Source organism: Bombus pascuorum, chromosome 4 (genome assembly GCF_905332965.1).
Source record: "Bombus pascuorum chromosome 4, iyBomPasc1.1, whole genome shotgun sequence".
NCBI classification, from domain to species: Eukaryota; Metazoa; Arthropoda; class Insecta; order Hymenoptera; family Apidae; genus Bombus; species Bombus pascuorum.
The window spans coordinates 2570169-2588021 of NC_083491.1; the positions used below are offsets into that span (position 1 = coordinate 2570169).

The 17853-nt window shown below is 35.2% G+C and overlaps 1 protein-coding gene across 1 annotated transcript in view; it reads right to left on the minus strand.

Annotated features, from left to right (window-relative positions):
- LOC132906533 (connectin) overlaps positions 1-17853 on the minus strand; it is a 184592-nt gene that overhangs the window by 156591 nt on the left and 10148 nt on the right. Inside the window, exon 2 of the mRNA XM_060958810.1 lies at positions 1690-1766. The gene's annotated coding sequence lies outside the window, so the exon portion shown is untranslated. The remainder of the gene's footprint in view (positions 1-1689; positions 1767-17853) is intronic.

Here is a 17853-nt window from a genome sequence, read left to right on the forward strand (position 1 = left end):
AGTCCACGCAACACAATTAGATATATTTGCGAGCAAGCATTTCCCTGGTTATACGCTCGTTACTTTATGTATTATACTAATGAGAGGCGTTTCACTTTTATCCTCCATATATTTCACGAAATTTATATGGAATAACATTGCATTCAAATATAGCACAACAAAACTAGCGAAAATTATTTTTCATTGAAATATTCGACGATAAAAGTACCAGAAATCATTTTCAATTCATATCCACAGCTATATAATACGCAGCCACGACGTGATTTTATCAAACAGCCACAAATCTACGGCACAGACAGCATCATTGTGGCGCACAACAATGTGGCTCCATTATATTGTCAACACTGGCATTAGCTTCATCAAGTACAAATATATCTCAACACCTGTCTATTCAGCTCAACAGCAATTCGTAACTTACGACGCACATTGTTAAATTTGAGCTTCTATTAATTGACATAATTATCGTCTAATTTTCCATATATTCTTTAATGTACCAAGATTCTTATTTAGTTAGCGCACTAACAATAAGAGGATTTAATGATCGTGGAAATGAAAAACAAAGTGTATTTGAATATTCATTTCGAAATAAACTAGCTCGAATGTAAAATAGCGAAATTATATTTGTATTGTTTTATAGAGTCATTTCGAATTGAAGAGCTTTCTGGCGTCACAAAACAAAGTGGATTGAATAAATTACGTTGCAACTTCTACTACAGTTTTACTATTCTAGTATCAACTACTTTTGAAGTGATAATCATAATGTCTTTTTTTTTAATTTATTCTTCTTCTATTAACAAATATAAATCGATCGTTTCAATCACTTTGGTAGTTAGAATATTAAATGCAAAATCGAATAAAATAAAAACATGACACGATTTATTAACATAAATTTTTCAGTTACCAAATGCTAAGCGATTAAAAAATTCCTTCCTCACATCCCAAAGGAAGATAACAAATATTCCTTGTAATTACCGTTTCGTGTTAAAAATAACAAACGTAATAAAATATTTCGTAATAAAAATAATATAAATAATTCTCCACTTGAGCATTTTTCGGATTCACGCAAAAGTACAATTTTTCGATGAAAAACGGAATCAATGTACATTTTTGCGAGACGTACGGCTACGTCTTGGGTTATTCATCGGAGAAGTTCGATACGGAACCGAGTGCAAGAAGTTTAAACGTGGCGAGCTTATCGCGCCGCGGTTCCCTTCTTATAGTATTTTTCCGTGACTTATGCGAACACATATCGGCCGGTGATCCAGCATTTTCGCGCCGAGTGTCTGTAAACCACGCTATCCCTGGCAACTTTATAAAATATCGGCCATTTCAACTTCTCCTACGTACTTGTAGCACCGCGGTTTCCAGGTATTAATCGCGTTATAAAATTGATCACTGCTACGCTCAGGCCGCGAAAATCAACTGCGAACGAGCATCCCTTACTTTGGAAAATTTTATTAAACCTTGTACGATTATGTTCGGATCTAGCAATATTCCGCTCTTTCTTAATATTTTATTCCGCGCCTTTTGAGGTCGTTCGGAAATATTGCAAATTAAAATGTATTATTTATATTCGCTGCTGTACAATACGACGTCCAATCACTGATTATCTATTTCATCGAATTAGTAATATTCTGTAATGAGTCTATAGTTAAGAAACTTTAATTAACAAATCTTTATACTATTTACCTAGTTTGAAGATGGAACGTTCGCTCGAGGAACTTCCGGAGAAGACAGTAGGATCACGGTACCAATGGTATTTCAATCTGTAACAAAAATTAATCCATAATTAACGACAAGAAACAGTTATATAGAAAAGATCAGAATGAAGTGTCGATACATTTTTACAGCCACTGTAATTCCCACATCTCGATCTTCCTAATCAACAAAATATTAGAAAAAATGTACAAGAAATCACAGAACATTTACAAACGCTATGTTCCATCAATCGCTGTTCTTGTGACGAAAATCCACGGAAAACCAAAATGTCATAGATGGAACGTGTACGCGAAAGCGCTTGTATCTTAATCGCTGCTACAAAGTGCGGATTTCAATCGACAGAGAAGGTACCGATACCCTGCCGTACCTAATTGGTTCTGATCGATCCGACCCTCGTACTAATTAGTAAGGACGAGTTGTTAACGAGCCTGCCCCGTCGTTTGGCTACGGAGTAGTACCAGGTACAGCCGGCGCGTATGAGAGCAGAGGAAAACGACGAGGAAAAGAAGGAAACGCGGCTGGGCGGAAGCGGGTGTCGCTTCGGGCGAGAAGATGATTCTACAGAGCGATTCACGTGGTTGGAACAAGCGTTTTTCGCTTCCTTTTTTTCCCCTTTCTATCTTTTATTCCCTTTATGTTGTCAGCGGAGAAGAAAGTTTAGAAGAATATGTTTGGAAGGAAGGGATGATCTCTGTTTCTCTCTTTTGCAATGTCTGTTCGTATATTTTTGTAGGTTACACTTTTCATAAAAATTTCTCTTTTGGTACTTTGTATATATTCCGTTTTTAGTTTTACGTAAGTGGAAAAAAAATTTTTGTGGAAGAAAACGTTAAGATGATTTGAAATATTCCTTTTCTGATGCTTCCTGGTAGTCTGAGTTAAATTACATTTCTCGCAAAAACTTCATTTTTGTGTTGCGCGTTCTTTGCTCTCGCGCGTGCATAAATGGAGAAGAAATGGTAAAAAAATGGCGAGAGGGGAAAGAGCGAGTCAAAAATCTTTTTACAGGTTAAACTTTTCACAAAAATGTCTTCCCCGTGCTTTATACGTATTTTGGGTTTATTTTTGCGTAAATAGATGAAGATCGTAGAAGAAAATATTAGATAGAAGCAGTGACTCGACAATGTTTTAATAGCGTAAATTTTTCGTAAAAATTTCTGTTTGCCCTTTTGTGTCCTTTCCTTTTTCCAATTCTACGTACACGAAAAATATCTCCTTCGCTAATCTTTATTTACGTGCTTGTAGTTCCTTACAGATCGAATCTTTTCATTCAAAAATTTCTTTCTTTTATTACGTGTCCTAAATGGCATTATAATTTCTATGCTAAACTCGACAAATACTACAGGGTGCGCCGTTAGAATCCGGACAAAAGAAGTTTTGTGCAGAAAGTTGTTTATTTAAGTCAATACACAAAAACACATGAAAATGTTGTTATATCTCATTTAAAGGGTCCTTGCTGAGAACTTTTATTCTATGTAACCACCCTCTGCCTCTATGACCTGCTCTATTCTTGCTCTAAAGCGCGAGCACGCTGACTTCAACTGGTCGCGTTTAATTGTCGCGAATTCTGACTCGATAGCAGCTCGTAGGGAGTTGACGTTGGGGTGCCTGCATTTATTAGTTTGTCTCTCGATAACGCCCCACACGTAATAGTCCAATGGGTTTAGGTCGGGACTGTTAGGAGGCCAGAAATCTTTCGACCAAAACATGTCCACATTGTCAGAGAGCCAATTTTGAACAAGATGACTTGTGTGAGCAGGTGCGCCATCTTGTTGAAATAAATACGGCCTTCCAGAAGCCGTAATTTCCATCCACGGCTTTATTACTGTCTTCAGGACCTCCAAATAAACCTCCTTTGTGATTCTTTCGCCTTTTTGGAAGAAGTGCGGAGGCATGACGTCGCCCTCACTTGAGACAACGCTGAACTTTTCTCGCCGGAGAAGGAGAACCCTTCTCGAACCACTCTGAGGCTGCGTATCTCTTAGCAATGTCGTATACCGTTGATCTTGGGTAGCTAAAGAATTTTATAATTTCGACCGGCGTTCTCCCGGCGCGAAGACTTTCTATAATCGCCGCTCTTCTATCGTATTCCGGGTTTTGCTTAACGAGTTCTGTCACTTTGAGGTTATAGAAGACTTATTGACATATTTAACTAACTTCAGAGTCAATCAGCACAAACATCTGAATTCTAATATGGTGGGAACTACAAATTGAATTCTGTCCGAATTCTAACGGCGCACCCTGTATTTTTCCGGAGATTTTAAGAATGGATGGAAATGCGTATGTATAACGTCGAGAAATGAAACATTCGAACGTTTCGTGATTTACACTTTCTTTTTTTCTCATTTACATCGGCAAAGTAGATTTGTAATTTATTATAGTTTTTTAGTTATTGCATTTACGCGTTCGTTTAAGTATCCATCGCAATAACATTGTCGTATCTTGAATAAAAGATGAGGTGTTACCACTTTGAAAGGTACTCATTACCTCACTATTCTACCCTAATATCTTTACACGCAGAAGGGTAAAAGGAATCGATATATGGAAAAAAGGGATACATCAATCAAACTAAAGGAGTAATTTTTCGAGATTTTTCCTCGCGGTGTTACGAAGAAAATGGGGTTAAAGGAAGTGGAATTTCCTTAAACTATTCGGTTGTTTAATACGCTACCAAAAATGACGTACGACTCGTCTAGTCGCTGCGTGACTGCGGCTATATACACAACGAAGTGCAATTTTTCATAACAAATATAATATAAACCACGAGAATATATCTTACGAGTCTGACTTATGGCTTCAAGTCGCAGCAATGCATTCGTGAAATATAATAATTACACATTCCTGCTTTAAGTAAAAGAAATCCAATTTTTTTTCACCACTTACGTACACCAACTTTCAGTAATTTTCTGCAATCTCGACTTATATTAATAATCATTGATATTGCAAGGTGAAAAATAAAAGAAATACAGCAAGGTTGAACGTAGATAATATCCTACATATTATAAAACAGAAATTATGATTACGTTTCTTCAAATTTTAGCTCGAGATAGAGAGTTGAAGAAAATGTTGAAATATTTTGATGAAGAAAGGAAAGTTGAAGGATGGATTTTTATCCGTGAAGCGATAAAGAAAAGCTTGTGAAGAGAAAAGAAGGTCAATCTAATCGCTGGCAATATAATTTCTATTAAGATCGATGTCTCGCTGGACAATTAATACGAGGCTATTTTCTCAGTGCTATCTGACGCATAAATCACAGCCCAACGTACTTGCAGATCTTAACGTTCGATTAAACCGAGGGCACGCAACTAAGTACACCGAGAAAGTTTGTTTAACGTGAAAGTGTCCCAGGTCTTTAACGATAAAACCGGCCGACGTGGAAATTGTTTTCGGGCAAATTTGTTTTTATGGACGTGAAAAATCGCTACTAAAATTGTATATTATAGCCCATTGTATATTATAAAACAATTAAGTATTCATAATCGTAGAACAATACAGTTAACGCATCAAGGATATTAAATCTTTAGTATTTCGAACAATGAAATTGAAATGGTCGAAAAATTCAAATCTCTAGATATTCTATTATATGTTTGTTAAAATCGTGGAATTAATTTATCGAAAAATTGGGATATTTAAAATTTCGACCACGGTATTCATATTAAATCGGGATATTTAAATCGGAAAAATATGTTCGTAGACCTGCGACACGACTATTTGTTTCGTTAATTGCGAACAAGTAATTACCAGTCAGCAACACACTTGTCAAGATAATTCGAGAGGACTCGTTGTGCGTTTAATGCTAGCAAATGGGATCAGCCGCTTCAATTATCCTGGCGACACGAGTCGAAAAAGCTTGGCTTGCTGCTCATTAACAGGAATTAATTATTCGATGGAACATAAACCGATTACCGATGACGAGAAAGTTACTTTACGAGGGTTGTACAACATTTTCATTCTTTTCAAATTAAACTGTTTGTAAAAACTGACCGATTTCGTGATCGAAAATCAACGAGCGAATGTATAATGAGCGAATGAAAGAGATTTAGCGATTAAATAGTTAATTTACAATATTTCCATTTAAGCAGAAATCAGAGGTAACTGGAGAAATGTATGGACGAAAATTACGAAGGTTACGAAGAGAATTGATGGAGGAATAATCAATATTAATGAATCTCAAATTCTGTTTCACCGTGACAATATTCGATCGCAAACAATGAAGAAATATTAGATAGAATAAAAAAGTGTAATTGGAAATTATTATGGATATTATTACATCATCCATTCTATTCTCTGTATTTGTTGATAGTATCGGCAAACTTTCATTTATTTCGATCGTTATAGAACGATACGTGTAATAAGTTATTGTCAGCACTGAAGTTGTAAAATTGATCAGGTAATAACGATCGATTATCTATGTTTAGAATGTATACATATATATAGCGTGCTCGCTGAAATAGTATATTTAAGTTTTCTTTTCATATACCTATGAATATTCGGTACAAGTGCATCCATTATATCTTTTTTTAACGGTAGGAATTTTACAAAGACGCAGAAAATATGAAAAAAATATTCATTTTTATGGAATAGGAATTAGTAAATTATCAACGTTATAAAACATTGGACGGATATGTCGGAATATTTCAGAAGTGAGAAGGTTATGTTTAAATGAAATGTTAGCACGACTTCAATGTTAAAATTAAATTGTCATGGTACAAAATACACTTGGAAATTTTCAAGTAATTTGAAAAATCAATTTGTTCGATTGGTTCGGCTAATAAACAACCGGCAACTCGATCGAAAACTTTCGCCAACTATTTGGCTTCTTTACGGTAACTTCGAGCACGCTCGTGATTTTTCTTCTTTAAAAGCCACGAGTCGGCTTCGTAACCGCTGCCAATGCGCCGTTTAATGCTTTTTCCTCCTTTTTCCTCCCGTTCCTTTACCGGAAATAAACGGAACACGTAATAAGAAGCTTTCCTCGTGCAGCTTGCGGCTCACACGTCGTAGTTTTTCCGCGGTCGGTGGCGCAGTTACTTGGGGATTTTGGTAATTAGCCAGGACGATATTTCACTAACTGTTACCCGAAGGAAAGTTTAATAACTGGGGCTCAGTTCGAAATCTCTCTAAACGGTTTTTCAACTTTCAATAACACTTCCGCACATTTCCACATCTATATATCCAACATTTTCTCCGCATTAATTATTTGCGATCTAATTGAAACAACATTTCGATGGATAATTTTGATCTTTTATTTACGTAATTTATTATTTTATTACGCGCATTCGATGATTTTCGAACTGGTTTAAACTTTCAATCACATTCCCGAATATCGTGAAACCTGTGGATTAAAAATTCTTTTAATATCCTTCGTGAACTGATTGACAAACATTTCGGTGGATAATTTGCATTTTTCATATATAGTACTATATAACGTGTAGTACTGTATGCCCATAAATTGTCAACCTAAATTAAATTAAATTAAATTAAATTAAATTAAATTAAATTAAATTAAATTAAATTTCTCTAGTCACTTTGTACTTTTATAAATTATTAATTGACTAAACAATAAATATATTTGCTTTTGATAAAGCTGCTCTCAAATTTTAGCATGTACATCGCATCTTTAACAACCAACCGAGAATACTGCTATTAATAATTAATAAAGAAGATCGTTTCTTTCACAGACGAAAGTATTCTATTCTGAGTAAATGGACTCGCGTTCACGAAAATTGATAGATATTATTCGACTATTATTGCATCGATGTTACTTTTTCGGGGATGCATAGAAATAATTCAAGAGGTGACAAACCGTCGGCAGTTGCGTTTGAAAATAGACGTGACTAAATGCAGAGAGAAAAAGACAAGCGAGCAATGGATTCTGGTCGATTTGTCGACCGGCAGTTTCCCGTGGACGTTCGTCAACCTCGAGGATAATTGCTGTCAAGTAAAAGGGGCGCGATGTTAAACTATATCTCGTCGAAACAACCGCAATTAAGGTCGAGCGTCCCTCGAAATGGCTCTAATGGCTCGCATTACATGCAGGTTACATGATCGTGTAAAACGTCACTACGAGGCTAAGCATTGACCTACATGGATCTATGATTTTTTTAATGCTTTCTCTTTACTAGTGTGTGTCGAATTTCAAAATACACTGGGTGACCTAGCAATTTTGCTAAGAAGTAAATTTATATTTTAGAATAAAGTTTTCGCATAGGAAGATTCATTTATCGAGAGAAATACACTGGGTGACCTGGCAATTTTGCTAAGAAGTAAATTTATATTTTAGAATAAAGTTTTCGCATAGGAAGATTCATTTATCGAGAGAAATATATTCGAAGGTTCATAAGTTTCGCGTTTAATAAAAGGATACCTGTACGTATGCCGAGATATGTTTAAATAACGATAAACTTGCATATAATTTTGTTAACGAAAGAAGAAGGGAAACTAGAAAGTATCGATAGACAAATTATTCAATTCCATTAACTGCTAAAATAAATAGAGTATTTCTTCTTAGTTTAGTTTCTATTTTTAAACACCATCCCTTCTGGAGTTCCATAAATTATAATATTAGGTCGTCCGGATAGTGTCTTTCTTTCGCAAACGTGTTTTTTACAACAACGTAGCTTCGTACAGAAGTGAAACCAAGTCTGTGAAATGCCTCGGTGTTTATCTCAACCGAACAAAATGCACGTAATTCGACAAAATAATATAAACCAGCAAACGTTGTGCGTCAATTACTTCCTCATAAAACGAAAGAAACTTTTCGGACAACCTAATATATTTTCTGTCAATCGTTTATTTTATATTTTCTGTCGATCGTTCATTTTATATTTTCTGTCAATCGTTCATTTTCTATCTTCAGTCGACAAAAATATTCCATCCTAATCAGAATAAATATAACAGTAAGGTATTTGATCCTACTAACTACCAAATATTCTCTTCGAGTTTAGTCTTCGCCGTGTATGTTATTTCACGTTTCCGATTTCCTCCTGCGTGTAAGACCCTTTTCAAGTTTCACCTCCTGTTGCATGTCACCTTATACGTGCAATGAAGTATGATCATGCTCGCAGGTAATTTAATTTAAGCGAAGAGACACTTACGCGAAGTTGCTTCGTAAAGACACTTAAACGAAGCTTTATAACTCATTGATAAAAACTACCTGTTGCATTTCATAGTAGTTGATAATTGGTAAATGAAAAAGTTTCATTACACATAATGCTACTATTTGTTCGGGTATTAATTCACGAGATATAATAACCTAAGCTAAATTTGACATTAATCGATAGAAGTGGTTGGAAACTAAAATAGGAGGAAATATATGTGTACTTTTAGCTATGTTTTTCTAGTAGATAGCTATTTAAATATAGATTGTTCGATACATTTGTAAAACAGCCGCGAGAGATCTATAAACCTGAGCGGTCAAGTATTTCCAAGACTGAAATATTTCTGAAAAAGGAAGCGTCCAGATTTGATAAGCGAATATTTTAAGAGAATTCCACTTAATGAAATTTCGCTTAACTCCACTCAAACAAACAGACAAAGAGGAAAGTAGGCTGAATAGAGAAACCACTAAAAATGAAATGTTATAAAAATGCATTTTCTTGAATCGAGGTAAACATGCTGAAGGTTTGCTATTGAGAACCAAACAAACAATTTTATCAACCAAGATGGTCTTTGTTTCAGTCGAGATATTTTTATATTATTCCTTTTTTTAAAGAGCTAAAACCATCCTCTTTTTTTTTTTTGTTGAAACGATTTCTCTAGCTTCAGTTTTGGAAGATGTTATAATTGGCTTCTTATAGAAATTTAGATAACTTTTCAAATACTGACTATGACATTTTCTCGTCAAATTCACTTTTTTAATAATTTTCCAAACGAAAACTAAAATAGCGTTTGGTCTCGCTGATTATTCTCGTCGTGATAATAATAACGAAAAGTACACGTGACGTTAATGTCATAATTAAAAAAGAAAGGTAGCACCTCGTTACGAACAAAGAATTTTGATTTTTAAAATACAACTACATTTAAAAAAAAAGCATATCTCAGTGATATACACTTTAAAATAATAAAAAAAGCAATCTCTGAAATGCGATTACCATAAAAATGAAGTATATCGATAAAAGCATATATTCCATAAAAAAGCATATATTTCCACGTCCTAGTTACACGGATACTGAATCTACTGTCAATTTTTTCGCATAACTTCAAACTAATTTTTAATTGATTAATTTTAATATAAAGTTAATACTATATAATACATCGGTAGCCAAAAGCCTCAACGTACAACCTCTGTCACATAATCATACCCCAAAAATTTCACTTTCTAAACCGCAATCATCCACGTCCAATGACATCATGAATTCACACCCACAATGCCACGAGCAATTAAAAGGGGACCGAGTCTCGTTTAACACGACACGTGTTACGCCAGTCAAGAGGAATGTCCATCGAGCATGGCAATGTCCTCCGCATGAGATGAGTCATCGGATCATTGAGATCTCTGCTTGGATCAGCCGGTTTATTGGGTTGAAGTGTAGCCGAGGAAACCGCTGCACTGTTGCACCCGGATCCGCCGATTCGAAATTAATGAGATTCGTTCGATCAATTTTTCTATTCAAACTTCAATCGATGCTTCGAAAATTTAATGTTAAAAATATAATTCTTGTTTATTCGTTATCTGTTACAAAGGATAAGTCCTTCATCCGATAAACGAATTATTCCCTTAACGAGAATAATTCTAGTTATATAATCTTTTTAGTCACATCTACCTCGACCAATTATCAATATCCGCCTGTTATTTCCCATTAATGTAGTTTACCATTAATGTTTCCATTAATGTTTTCCATTAGTGTTGTGTCGATGAAAATTTTTCATTCGCAAAGTTCGTTTTCAGGAAAACTGATTAGAAAAAGTGAAGAATGTACTTCGTTTTTTCGATTAACGTAAGTGCTGAAAATTTAATTATACCTTCAACGTGTTGTTAATCGAGGAACAGTTACAGATACAGTTATCGAATTCCAGTTCTGCAAACTTCGCACCATGAAATTTCTAATCCTTTAGACTCTCTTAACTAAGCACCCAGCTAACTTCTAATTAGTTCAGACACTTGCTAATAGCAGTACAATAAGTTTACTATTTTTATTTTAATCATAATGCTCGTCGTTGTTAACCAACTAACTTTCCACTGACAATTTGTTTCATCGGTAACAACAGTTAAAAGATCTATGATGCGTCTGATCTGTGGAAAATTCCAAAAGCGACTGATCCTTCTCTCAATTTAACGAATATTCCGGATATCTGTAAACATCAACTATTTTCTTAATCTTTCCAGCAGAGGCATAAGTGTTCGTGACAGTACGTTTCTTCGTATCAACTGTGTAACAGACTCGTCATTCAATTTTTATTCTATTCATTACTTGCAGATCCCTTCGTCTTATTAAATTTCCCCAACGTCTTTATCCGATATTTCCTTTCTATCTGCCGCCCTATCCTTCATCCCCTGGATATTTCTTTACTGACTCGTCGCCAAAAGATCGTCCCAATAAGTCGTCGAAATGGTGTCACATTTCAAACTGGCAGCTACTAAGCAGCAGACTGCGCGGAGACTTGCCAAACAAGGTTCTCGAGCAACGGGCAAGTGTTAGACAAAATCGACGAAAGTTTCCAACAAGTGTGGAACAAACGTAACTTTCTGCGACTTTCTTCTTGGCCCGATCACCCGTGGATTTGACTGGGAACACTTTGGAGGACAGAGCGAAGTAATTTGTAAAATTTCAACTTTCCACCAAGCCATATGAATGTCATTTCTGTTTCCATTTCTATTTCTTATTACTTGCTTTATTACGTATCGGTGATCAATATTCCTTGACAGAGCAATTAAATTAATTAAATTCCTTGAGAAATTACCTTGACAACTGACTGTCTTCGATGCTACCTATAGTCTGTATTATATTTTTCTAATGATGTTGTCATTATTGTAATTATAATTTTGTTGCTAACGTAGGAACCTTTCAGATTCGAATTGTCTCAATGCAGAAGAAGTATTTCGGAGTAATCTCTTAGGTCGCACGGAAAGTTTCTTTCGTTTTATAAGGAAATAATAAATGCACAATATTTTCCGTTTTATATTATTTTATCGAATTACGTATGATCCATTTTGCTCTATAAAAATAAAGATCATAACGTTCGACAGATTAGGTCTCAAGTTTGTATAAAGATGCATCGTTGTAAAAGACGTGTCTGTAAAAGAAAGACACTTTTCGGACAACCTAATATTAAAAAGGTACGACATCTCGAAAAATACTTACGCAATTATTGAAAATGTTTATAAATTTCTATAAATCGAGCAACCTTTTCAATTCTTTCCTATTTTATTTAATTAAATCGCGAACTTAAGCTACTTATTCGACATTCCACGGACTCTTAACTAACTTCACAACTACGTTTGTTTTTAGGCACGCATCGAGAAAGGCGAACACTTCGTCCGATCAGGCCGAAAAAGCGGCAACAGAAGCGAGCAAGTTTCCTTTGAACCTGGCTCTGTTCTTGCTTCATTTTTCTTGCATTCAGCCAGTCTGTTCATTAAATTCGCATTTTCGCGCAGGAAATATCGAGGCTCGATCGAAAACCATAACCACCGACAAACTATGCATCGAGTCGCGAAGAGAAACAAATATTTTCCATTCCGATAATTTAGTATTATCTGCTCGTTATATACCACAAATATGTTTTAGAAATGGCGCCGCTATCAATTATCGGTAAATATTCATAATACCGAAATGTTGTCCGTAATTCAATATATTGATGATATCGTTAACATGCCGACAAATTCCACTTAATTAACAAATATGCTATTACATGCTACATTCTGGGAACTCTCGTATTATCGACTTCTAAGCAATATTATTAATGTTTCGATAAATATCATTGAACGTGGATAATATGAATATCAAGAAATATCGATGATCTTTAATAACCTCTCAGGTATAATTTTTATTTGTCCATCACGTTGCTCACTTTTCTTCGTTTCATCCACGAAAAGAACGTCGGCCTGTCTTTGCGAATCGGCGAAAGCTCACAGCCATCAGGTTTGTTTGCCCATTTCCGAAGCGGTTTGCTCGCTCATCGACGTTTTAACGATTAAAAGCTACCCACTCCTACGCTCTTACTCGTGGTAACGTGAATCTTCGCCGAGATTTATCCGTTTATTGACATCTACGCGATTAGAGGAGCTCTTCGCGCCGGTGGCGGAGCAACGATTTCCACGGGATCTTTGACCAGGATAATCTTTTCACCGAGAAAAATTGTTACATCGCCGCTTAAGAGCGGTAAACGTCGACCGACGTTTCATCTTGGGATGTTCGATCTCGCGTGATAGTTTCCAGCGATATTCGTGTCTTACAAATAATTCGAAAACTTTCTGAATAAGGGATCTATAAGGTTTCTTTTAATTAATAAATATCAGTTTGCTGCATAGGTTCTGTTCGCTACACATATTTTATAAATTCGATATATAATATTCATTTGTACGGATGTCTTTCTTTATCAAAATCTGCGTATTTATTGTTAAAGGAACACTGAGTTTTTTACGACCTGCGAATTATTTAATCTCCTTCGTTGAAACTGTTTCGCTCGAAGAAGATGAAAATCTACAGACATAAAAATGTTTCTGAATTATTAAGAAACCGATCAGAATATCCAGAATATCCTTCTGAATACTTTTATAAATATTACTATGGAAGAGGAACAAAAACTTTTGAAAAAATGTAACAAATTTCTTTTAGTTTCTATTTTTGTTTTTTTTTTTTCATTCGAATTTTTCATTCCACACATATAAAATATCTTTTTCTCGCATTTATACAACAAAATAACACCGGTTTTTACAATACTCCATTATTTCAATACGCAGCAAAAAGGTTTAATTCCACGAAAAAATGGTGATCGAGGTAATACAGAAAGGAACGTACTACAATAGATTTACAGCAACAGTATTGCATCATGCAGGGAAATTTGGTTTCGAATGTAGGTCGATATACGTACGTATAATAGAATATTCTATCCAATAATTTTTCTACAGTTCTGTGCTTGAATAATGCATGGAATAGAACGTAGAACGATAACGTAGCGTTAATCAGTATTATTTAGTAGCTGACTACACGATACGCGTAACTATCGAGATATCGTTCTATTACGCTCGTAAATCTCACTTTTACAATGCGAAAAAATGTTCAAAGAGCAAATATTCCCAGCGAGCAAGACAGCCAGTAACAAATCACTTGTCATTGTACCTTATGCTAATGCTGAAATGTTCCAGCTAAAAATGCGACTGGCTCGAGTATCAAAAATTCAAGCGACGACCTTTAAAAATGGAAACGCGTGGATTCTTCCTAAATCAATGCAATTTCGAATGGACAGCTGTAATTTTGCACACGGAGAAAAAAAATGAGAATAAATCATTTTTCATCTATGTTTTATAAAACGACTACGTATTGATTCAACATTCAAGAAAATACAATATTAATTTTGGTAAAAAAAGGTATCCTAAAATATTGGAAAACAGAGTTTTAATTTGATACAAAATTATTGAAACTTCAGTAAAATACGATATTGATATAACGTGAAAAAAGATTAAAGGGAAATATACAAATTTCTATACAAAGCCAGAGAGTGACAGGATTTTAATAATGAAAAAAATTGAATAGTATGATTAATAACATAGACTTTTAAAGATATATAAAAACACGGTTATAAAAGCTGCACAATATAGGTGTTTCAATATTTAATGACGGATATTTAGTAACGTAAACGTTCGAAAATACAATTTTAATATAGAAAAAATAATATAGAAAAATGATTCCAACGACACACGAATATTGGCACTATTAATTTAACAATATAAAAAGTTTAATAAATGGAGCATATTGAATAATACAGTTACAAAATATAATAAAAAGTTCGCAATTTTTATTTAACGTGGAGAAATAATTCAAAGGTCACAGGGATACAATTTTATATTAAAGTATCGTACAATATGAGAGATCCCTCTCCCTAACAATTTATACGAAACGCGATAAAACGTAGTTCCAATTTAATAGAAGAGTATTCCAACAAACCACCCCAAGACCCAATTAACCGTGCAATACGCCATAAAATTTAGTCCTCGTGGACGTTTCAAGCGATATATCGTCACAGGCGGATAAAAATCCTTGGTGATGTTCTTCGCGAAATTTGAATCTACTACGCTGCAGGGTCCTCTACCCTTCAGGTTGTCACGCTTTCAGCCACGTACGTAGCACCCGACGACGAGGACGTGGCATCGTCGTGGCGTGGAAGACGGAAGCAGGAAGAGGCAGGAGGACGACAATAATTTACCACAAAGGCGAAACGTGGGAGCAACGAGGCAGGGGAACGGAAAGAAATAAATAACGAAGAGTAGCTGAACGCTCCAAGAATCACAACTGCGCTAAAAGGAGGTTCGCGCGTTTCCACTAACTTTTACCGCTTTTTTTCGAAAAAGAGGGAGTTAAGGGTGGAAAAGAGCGAGGGAGAGAGAGAGAGAGAGAGAGAGAGAACTGTGCGCCTAGAGTTTGTAAAGCAGACTCGAATTTTTCTGCCGGATTAACGCGGTGCTCTTTGATGTGCTACTAAAATGAATTCTATTATTCGAAGCAAAAGGATTTTTTCAAGAAAGTGTCAGTGTAATCTCAAAAGAACGGCATTCTCGGAGAAACGAGAGGTACGAAATGCAATCGTGATTAAAGCAAGAATTTCGTATCCCTTCTCTTTCTAATTGAATTCTATTCTTAATTCATTCTGCAATTGAATTGGATTGGTTTGATCTATGGCCGAGAAGCTCGGCCAGTATCTATTTAATTTATTTCATTGATGCGCCGTGGAAATAAATTCCATTTTGTGATATTGAAAGATGCTGAAAGATGGGAAATGTAAGTTTAATGTCGAAAAACTGTCTCCTTTCTCTTTAAACGTGATATTTGTATCGCGATGTAAACACAAAGTTCTTCAAGAAGGAATAACGAAATTTCCTTAAACATGACAAATAATTGTAAATTATTTTCTACAAGAAGAAAAGAAAAAGACAGACGATAAATTATACGTATAATAAAGTGATTTTATACGTGATAGGTTTTATGATGAAACTTGTCTTTAAAATTCCTTAGAAGCAATAAACCAACTTAATAATCTTGTGGTCCTAAATGTTTGGTTTCAATTAACTTTGCTTTAATACTATTATATAGGGGTGTGTGTATAAACTGAGAGTTGTTTGTTGAAGAGTTTCTTCTATGATTTTTGGAGTGAATTTTAAAGTTACATTTTACTACGTGATTTCGAGTTGGATAACTTATTAACGCAGTGGAGCCTTTGAGTTGAAGTACTGATGTTTTTGACTAACTGTCTATGACTAAATTTCTGCTTTCATAACTCTCTTTGAAGTTCTCCTGAAGGTTCTTATTTACTCGGTAGCAGTTTTTAAACGACTCTTTCAAGGAAATATTTTGTTTAAAAGCGCAACGTAGCAATGTCCTAATTAACATTTATATAGGACTAAAGTTTGAATAGAATCTTAAAACATCTTGAATCTTTTATTTTTTTTTTTTTTTTTTTTTTCGATAATAAGAATTTTACAGTCGATCTAACGCTTTAATTGCTCAACAATTTCGATAACAGTCATCAACCACTCTAATCGCTGCTAACGTGGAAAATTTTTTTCCCAAAGAATCACTCTTTCTTCAATCTTTTAATATTTTCTGCAAATTTATTACTTCGCAATTTTATTAAAATTTATTACAGCGCAATTCATCCTGCTGTCAAATGACCTCCCTAATTACCATTTTCTTTCACTTCAATAGCAGTCAATCTAACAGAATCTCTAGACAGTTGCTTTAAAGTTTCAACAATATTTCGTTACAACGTGACTCATCCTCCTGTCAAACCCAAACCATCTCCCTAGTCATAATGTTTCTTCGCCCAAACTTCCCCAACAAACGTTACCAACCACCCAAATCCACTTTTCCAAACCAGTTTCCGCGATGCATCGTCGATAGCTCTGATCCAATTGGTGCGAGTAATTTTAATATTTCACAGACCGGCAGAAAATCTTGGAAGTTGGCCACGTGAGTCAAACGAGCCACTCTCGACTGAGGGGATAGTCTAACGCGTAAGCTTCGCGAAGCGACGACACAGCGACAAAAAGGAAATGCTTCTACCGAGTTGGCCGGCTAAATCTCGAGCAAGCGAAGCGGAATACGCGCGAGGAAGCACGAGATGATGAAATTCAACTGAACGTACGATCGACGCGGTCGTGAACACGTTTATAAACAAATATACCAAACTTTCGGTTCCTCAAACCGAAACAGCAAGTTTCGAGTAGCGTATTTCCATCGTCTTTTTCAATTTCCTTTTTCTCGTTAGATCGAGTTCAGGAAAGACCATCGATGAACCAAGAGCCTTTCTTCGTTACTGTTCCCTCGATTTTTCCACGTTTGTCGGTACATCAAAAAGTATCGAAAAGGAGAGAAGCAAATGTTCGTTGCGTAACGGAGAAGTTGGAATAGATCGGCTGCGGTTCGAAGAAATGTAACGTAAGTGTAAGTTGATTAGTTGCTGCAGAGTTTCTAACGCAAGTTTGAAATCAGCTGAGAATACGCAGAGTGTTTCCGCTGTGAAAACGATCTTTGATGTACAATGTGTCCGTTTTATGCGGAAACACGAAAATATAAATATAATAAAACAGGAAACTATGATACAAAAAAGGTTTGAGACGACTGTTGCACGACATCGTGTCGATATTTGTTTAGATACGAGTGTAAAAATATCGTACGTAGCATAACAAAAATAAAATATTGCGATATATTGTAAGTTCTAAATACCAATCGTTATGCACATAGGATATGAACTTTGCTAAAAAATGAATACAAATAATAATAAAAATTCAATTAGAAAACAAGAAATACGAACGGCAAGAAACCAAGCTACAAGAAACCGAACAACGATTTCAAATCTTCTCGCATGAAATCTTGAAACGATAAATGTACAAAATATCTCTAAATATCAATAATCCAGAAAATCGAAACTATACCACGAAATCTAAACTCTCTATACAGAAAACCAATCTGAACG